At 50.7% G+C, this 7,276-nt stretch overlaps 1 long non-coding RNA gene across 1 annotated transcript; it reads left to right on the top strand.

Moving 5' to 3' along the window:
* The first annotated feature begins 569 nt into the window (after window positions 1–569).
* Window positions 570–1,993, top strand: LOC134431505 (uncharacterized). The gene is made up of 2 exons (XR_010031004.1): window positions 570–609; window positions 1,446–1,993. It is a non-coding gene; the product is annotated as an uncharacterized LOC134431505 (long non-coding RNA).
* Window positions 1,994–7,276: the final 5,283 nt, after the last annotated feature.

Here is a 7,276-nt window from a genome sequence, read left to right as displayed (position 1 = left end):
ATGGGCGACGTTTCTGAGGATCCGGCGAGCGTGCTTCTGTCAAAACTCAGTCTGTGAAATTTCTGGGGAAAACACTTCTGTGTCCTGAAGGGTTCAAACTCTGGTGAGGATCCAGTTATCAGGTGCTCACCTGGATGGTTCCAGCTCCCAAAGGTAACACTTGTACTCTTGCCCTGTAGTTTACATCTATTGTATTTTTGTTATTTTGCAAGATTTTTTGTCTTTGCAAAATATTGTGCATTTCACTCTTTGGAACCTCTCAGATGGTTCTTTGGTGCAGCACCACCCCACGGGACACTTGGCTGCTGTCCTGAAGGGGTTGGTCGCTGGAATTGTAAATCCTGGAGAGTTTGTAAGTCTACTGTCCCCAGGGAGGTATCATGCTTTGTTTATTTCTGTTCTGTTGGTTAGGCGCTGCTTTTGTTACAAGTATGAATTTCAAACTGCCCTGTTCTTATTTTAACTGTTTTCCTGGTTCTCTCCGCACGGCAGGGAAAGGCTCTCGTATCCTTGTCGTCGGGCTCGGTGCTGTCCAAGAAGATACAGAGACTAAAAAAATCATAAGAAGCAAATATGACTGCAGGGAAAAGAAGCTGGAGAGAACAGAAGGTGATATTGTTATCCTTACCCTGTATTAGAAACATCCGCTGTGCTTTGATGCTGGCAGCTGCCAGGGGCTTGTTAGCTCTTTGTAGGCAGGTGTAGGTGTTCACTTGTAGGTGTTTTCTCTGGACAAGTCAATTCAAACTTTGCTAAGCTTACATTTGAAAATTACTCTCTAGAACAGTCCAGCATGACATGCTGGATGTCGTCTCCCAGAGGGACCCAAAACTGCCATAAATTTCACAGGGAGGGGTGGGTGTAGAATACTAAAACCTGTCAAGGTTTTCATTTTTATAGGTATTGGCAAAGAAAAGGAATTTATCTCTAAATTCATTTGGAAAGAAACCCTCTCTCTATCCACTTATTTGTATACAGGAATGTAGGAAACTCTGACTAGAGATGGGTAATAGCTTTGAAAATAAAGACATAAGTTTTATCTAGGAATGAACCAATCAAGTGCCCTGAAAGCATGAGAACAGCTGCAGGGGCTGAAGGGAACAGAAAGGGTTCTATCTCATGAACAGAGGTACCTTTTCCTTACAGGTGCTTGTGCTGTAGTTTGGATTCTGCTTCCTAACATTTCTAGTGTGACAGGGTTTACCATAGAGACAATCTGCCAGGAGGTAGCGCTTTGGGGGGTATGACAGTCCTGGGTGTGTATTCTGAACTCCTTCAGAATGTTAGGTTTGGAGTATTTCTTATCTCAGGAAAACAGCAGTCTTTTGCATCTGCATATCAGCTGTTGAAATTTTGGGTTCAATTTCTTGAATCACAAATGTCATAGGATTCCTCCCAGATGGCAGCTGTCATGAAGTATGGCTCTTCTTGGTCTTGGGTTTCAGGGGCTGTTTCCAAAGTGACCTACAGACATTGGAATGAAATCATTATTTACTGTGTAAAAGAATCACTCTCCAAAGCATCAGCCAGGGTCTAAATGTGCCATTCTGCCTTTTAAAAGTACCAACATCACAGGATTTTTCTCAGATTAAAGCTTCCATGGAGTCGGATCTCTCAAGCCTGGCCCTTGAGAATTGTGGGCCTCCTGTGAACTGGTCTTGCCAGAAGGGCTTGCTGAGTTTTCCATTGTGTGGAAAAGAGATCCCATTTGCAGCCTGAAGCCTCATGTTTCCTGTAGGATTTCCACTCCTAGAATTGCACACTTTGAAGGATTTCTTATAGCAGAAGTTTTTTGGGAACTAGGACTCTGGCTGGATTTGGGTCTCTGGACTCTCAGGTGAAGTGACCTTGAGACACTAGGGCGTGCAGATTTCCTTGCTGTTGTAAAGAGCTATTGTTCGCACCCAGGAGCCATGGTCTGAATGGGGGTGTCACCTCTTAAATTTGCAAATGTCACAGGATTTCTTCTAAATGAATGGTGCTAAGAACATAAGGTCTGGCTGGCTTTCGACTTAGAGGCGCCTCCTCTAAATTGGTCTTCAGACGCTAGGTTGGAAAGTGTTCCTACATATGCCAAATAGCCCTTGCTATGCAATTAATAAGCTTCAAATTACCATGGAGTTGCTGCCCCTGCAAAGATTTTGGCAGAGCCTGGTTGTGGTGCCCCACTCCACTCCACCACCCTTAGCAGGTCCTTATGGTTGCATGGGGAATCATCGTGGAGCATGCCAACCCAGCTCCATCCTGGGAACAGCACCTGTATTTTACCCTAAAATTTCTGTCCCATTATAGCTCCTGTTAGGATACAAATGTAACTTCTCGGTTTCCACTGATTTTACCCCCAGTCATCTTTCCATACAGACATTGCTCCACTCCCCAGAGGATTATTGTGAGCAGATGTGAGCTCTGCTGTCCCTTTGGACTGACAAAGACAGAGGTTTTGTCCCAAGTTGCTTTTGAACCTGTCCTGCACCCGTTACGAGTCCTCAGTCTCCTGCAATTTTGTGGGTCAGTCACATGTAAAACAGCACAGCTGGCTGGCATGCTTTGCTCATGAGGGGAGACAAGAGAAGAATCCCTCTGCTCACACCAGACCTGCAGCTGCCAAACCTCACCAAAGCACCTGAGGAGCCCCCAGGGACTGATGGTACAGAAGGGAGGTGATGGAGGACAGCACAGCAGGCAGCCTGCCCTCCATCTGGCTGTGAAGAAGGCAGGGCTGGGAACTGTCAGCAACATCCCAGCAGGTCTGGCTGATGGTGCCACCCTGAGGGCTTCCCCTGCCTTTGGGCAGTCCCAGCTGCTGCAGCTCACTTGACAGAGACTCATTGTCTATACTGTGCTTGGCTGCACTGGAGATGATGAAGCCGAGGACAGCAATGGTTGCCTTCACATCCCCTGACTGCAGATGGGAAGGAGGGCGAGCTCTGTCACCTTGGGAAGGCCTCTGCAGAGTCACTGCTGCCCGTCTCTGGAGCGTGGCTCCATCGGGGGACCGTGGTAAGGACAGCAGTGCTCACCTAACTGCGCACCTGAGGACAGCTTCAGGACCTTGTCATACTGTGGGAGAGCAGAGCTTCACAGTAAACACCAGCTAACACACTGACTGCCAGTGTTAACACTAACAGTTCTTACCTAAATATTAATACTAGTAACACTTACTATGCGTATTATTAATCCTAGTAGAGGCTGGTAGCGTTCTTTAGGCTGAGGCTTGCATGAAGAATACAAAATTAATTAACGTTGCTGATTATGCTATTGTGTTGAAATACTTGGCCTCCACTGCGGTAGCCCCACGCTTACCTCGATGGCCTCCCCCAGCAGGTCCCAAAACACCTGGATGCAGATCAGCTTAAGCTTCACTGATGTGATAAACAGAGTTCACTCTTTATAATTTTTAAAATTTTAATAAAGGATAAAAGGACAAAATAATCCAGCACTGGGATGCTTTTAGCACACAGCCAAAGAGCACAGAGGTAGCTTAAAAACATGTTCACTATATACTGTTACATTGCTGAGGTTACAGGCATATTCATTAACTTACACATTATTCAAACATTCCTTTGACTTTTTGATGTTCCAGGAACTCTCTTGTTTGGTTTTAACCTCTGACTTGTCTGCAGAACGTTCTGTAAATTAGGTCTACATATTTTATTTCTTCCTGTAGTTTTATCCTGTTGCTTCACACTCCCTGATAACACTGGTAAGAGTCGATAAATCCTTCCTGGATGCTTAAGCTTTTTGTGTCACTATTATCTTATCACTTGGTAGGGGCAGTCTGCAGTTATAAGAAACAGAATAATTGCTTTACACCATTTTCTGAGTTAGTTACATAGAAGTATTTTAGTTTCTATTTTAACATTTTGCCTACCATATATTTATCACGCTACTATTCACATGAAATATACAGTGCATACATAAACTGGCATATTACACTATACAAAGCAGTTCAAAGTAAGTATAAGTTTTACCACATCAAAATACTTGTAATGCAAAAAGCTAATCTATGAATGTGAAAGCCAGTATTGTTTTATCATCTATAACATCCGACGACGAGGGTGAGCAGCGGGCCCGCAGCAGGCGGAGGGCGGGCAGGGGGACGCGGGCACTTAACTTTGGCCAGGGTGCTGATCTCGGCCAGGCGGGGCAGGCCAAGTCCCCGCAGAAGCGGAAGCACTGCGGTAGAAGAGGCACCCAGAGCCTGCAGCGGGCACTGCACGCCCTCCCCGCTCCCGAGCCCTCTCCTGACCAAATCGCCGCCGCTCCCTGGTCCGCGCTGCTGTCGCAAAGACGACCCGGAACCCCTCCCGGGCTACACTCCTCTCCGCCTCCTGCCCCGAGTGCCGATGGGGCGCTCCGGTAGGCGCTCTGCGGGGGTCTTTTCGCCGGGATCTGGGCACGAGAGAGGGCCGGAGAAGGGGACGGGGGTTTCGCGAGCGGGACCGCCACCGCCGCCGCCTGCGAGCCCTTCGGGCAGCCCGAGCTCCGCCCCACGCTCCCACGGGCCGCAGCCTGACGGCTCCCAAGCCTGCCAATCACGGCCCGCCTTTCTCTGTCCGCCCTGTCCAATCACAGCCGCCCTTTCAAACCGGAAGCGGTCCCGCCAATCTCAGCCCGCTCAGTGGCGGCTCGACCCGTCAGACTGGCCCCGCTCGCCCGTACGCCTGAGGTGCCGCTCCTGCCACCGCTGCTTTGGGAGCCGGCGGAGCAGTGTCCCTGCTGCCGCTGCCTCGGCAGGCGCTGTTGCGGACGGGAAGGGCGGCCGGGAGCTTCCAGTTCAGGTCCTGGTCGGGATCAGGTTCTGGTCCAGGGAAACGGGCAGGCGGCGGGGAGCGGGCGGACGCGGCCACAGCAATGGCGGCGGCGGGAGCAGCACTTGAGGGGACCGCGGGGAGTCGCGGAGCAGAGCGCGGCGGGAATGGGCGGGCTGGGATTGGTGGAGCCGGCAGGCGCTGCCTCGGGTTGTGATTGGCTGGCTGTCCGCCCGTGGGGCATAAATAGCGTGCGTTGGGGCGGCAGTGGCGTCAGTTCGGCGGTGAAGCTGGGAGAGACGGGAGCTGCAGATGCGCGATCTGAGGAGCGGCGCTGCGCCAGGACGGGACCCCCGCGGCAGCTGATCCGGGGAGCGCTGGTGAGCACGGACGCGACGCCTGCGGCAGTATCTGGGGGCCGGCCGTGTCCAGTTCTTTCTGCCGCGCCCTGCGTGGCTCGGGTAGCCGGCGGCTGGTGTGGGGCCTGGAGTGGCGCGGTGGGGGGGGGGGGGCACCGCCTGCTGTCACTGGGGACTGGGAAGTAGCCGCTTCGCGGTTTCTGGATTTAAAGAAATGTTCAGAATACGAGGAATAAAGCTTGCTTTTTGTATTTTTATTACTTTATTTTGTTTTTACTTGTAATGTTTTTCTTTTAATTGTGTTATTTTAGTATTGCCCGTTTTAATACATCTTTTTGGTTTGATTTGTTTTCTTTACTGGATATCTCATGTTAATTCGGTAAGGGTTGTGGGACTGGGGCTGAAACACCAGTTGTGAGAGCAGTGGGGACATAAAACCCCAGGGTGTGGAATAATGATTTTGGCATGAGTCAGGCCCAAAACAATGTGGAGTGGTGGAAATGCTGAGGCCAGATAAATGCCATGGGAGGAAGGCATGGAGCTGCAGCACAGGGCCTGCAGGTTATGCCTGGGGGTTCCCAGCCCCTGCCCTGTGGTACCAACGAGGGGCTGAGGGTGTGGGGGCTCAGAGGGTTCTAGGACCCAAGAACCAGCCCAAGAGTGCCTTTTGGGATGGGGAGGAAGGAGTCCAGTGGCTCTTCCCAGCCCCTGGAGCTGCCTGAGGGGAGGTGAGGGGGCCTTTGTGCACGTGCTGGGCAGAGAGCCAGGGTGAGGGGGAGGGTGGATGTTGAGCTTCAGGCCTCCAGTGTCCCCAGAGTTGGGATGCCACTTAGGGTTGCCACTTAGGGCTGGGTGGGTGGATGGGACAGCTTCTAGAGACACTGAAATTGAAATGATGGCAGTAACTGATTTGTGGCCTTATGAACAGCCCCAAGGTGCAGTGAGAAGCATGAGCAGCTTTTAGCTGCAGCCAGTAGGAAGCTGAGGAGCTGGAGCTGAGGCAGCAGAGCTGGAGGAGACAGAAATATGGTAGGGTTTGATGTAAAACCTCTGTGGGGCTGGGATAGGGATTGTGGAGTGGGGAGGTGAACTGCATGGTTGGAATTGAAATTGCTGTAAGGGCTGTGATCTGAGCTCAAGAACTACAGCTAAAACAAAGATCCTGTCCTGAGAAGCACAAGTAGTATTGTGTGGCACTACTGCGAAAATGTTGAGCAGGAAGTGTAAGTGAAGAGCTGGCAGTTAAATAAAGCTTGTGGGACTGGAGCTGAAATCACTGGGGACGGGGTGGGGACTGCAGTGCTGCAGAAACCGTCACTGCTAGAAGGGATACTCACTGTGGATCTGAGGACTAAACGCAGAATGGGACACAGAGCTGGAAGAAGTGAGCTGGCAGTAAAATAAAGCTTGTGGGTCAAGAACTGAATAAGCTGGAATCACTGGGCCTGGTCTTATCATTGTGGGACTGGGATCGGGTCTGCACACAACATGGGAACTATAGGGCTGGCACAGAGACGATAAAATAAAGCTTGTGGGTCAAGAGCTGAAAGAGCATAAATCACTGGGCCTGCTATTGTCATAATTGTGGCACTGGTATTTTGTGTGTTAATGTGTTAATTGTAGCTTAACACATCACATCAACCTTAAGGCTGGTAAAGGCAGTGTATTGTTCTTGCGCCGAGATCACTGTAGGTCTGTGACAAGGATGCAGGGGGTGGGTATTGCCACTAATAGTAGAACAGGATGTGTGGAGTGGGGAAAGGGGGCCGCAAGCTTGCTCCTGAATGCCCCGTCGATGGTAGAATATTGCCTGTGCCTGTGAGGGCACCTCTTGGGGCGCACTGTGGGGCTGGGAAGTGGACTGCGGGGCTGGCAATTTGAATGAAAATGGCAAAGGCACTAGACCTGTGAACGGGGCTGCGGGCATCCAGGAGAAGTTATGCAGGGGTGTGCAAAGTGACTGGGGACTTCTCGGTGGGAGATAAAATCACTGCGGGGCTAGCATATGGATGGTGGGGTGGACTTCCAGAGGCTCGTGCCAGAGCTGAATTGTCACCGAGCTGGAGCCAAGAGCCAGATGCTACCATTTGAAGCTGGAGAAACACAGAGCTGGGGCTGGAAGAAGAGAGCTGGCAGTAAAATAAAGCTTATGGGTCAAGAGCTGAA

The sequence above is a fragment of the Melospiza melodia genome, chromosome W (genome assembly GCF_035770615.1).
Source record: "Melospiza melodia melodia isolate bMelMel2 chromosome W, bMelMel2.pri, whole genome shotgun sequence".
Classification (NCBI taxonomy): Eukaryota; Metazoa; Chordata; class Aves; order Passeriformes; family Passerellidae; genus Melospiza; species Melospiza melodia.
This window is presented reverse-complemented; position numbering and strand designations above follow the sequence as displayed.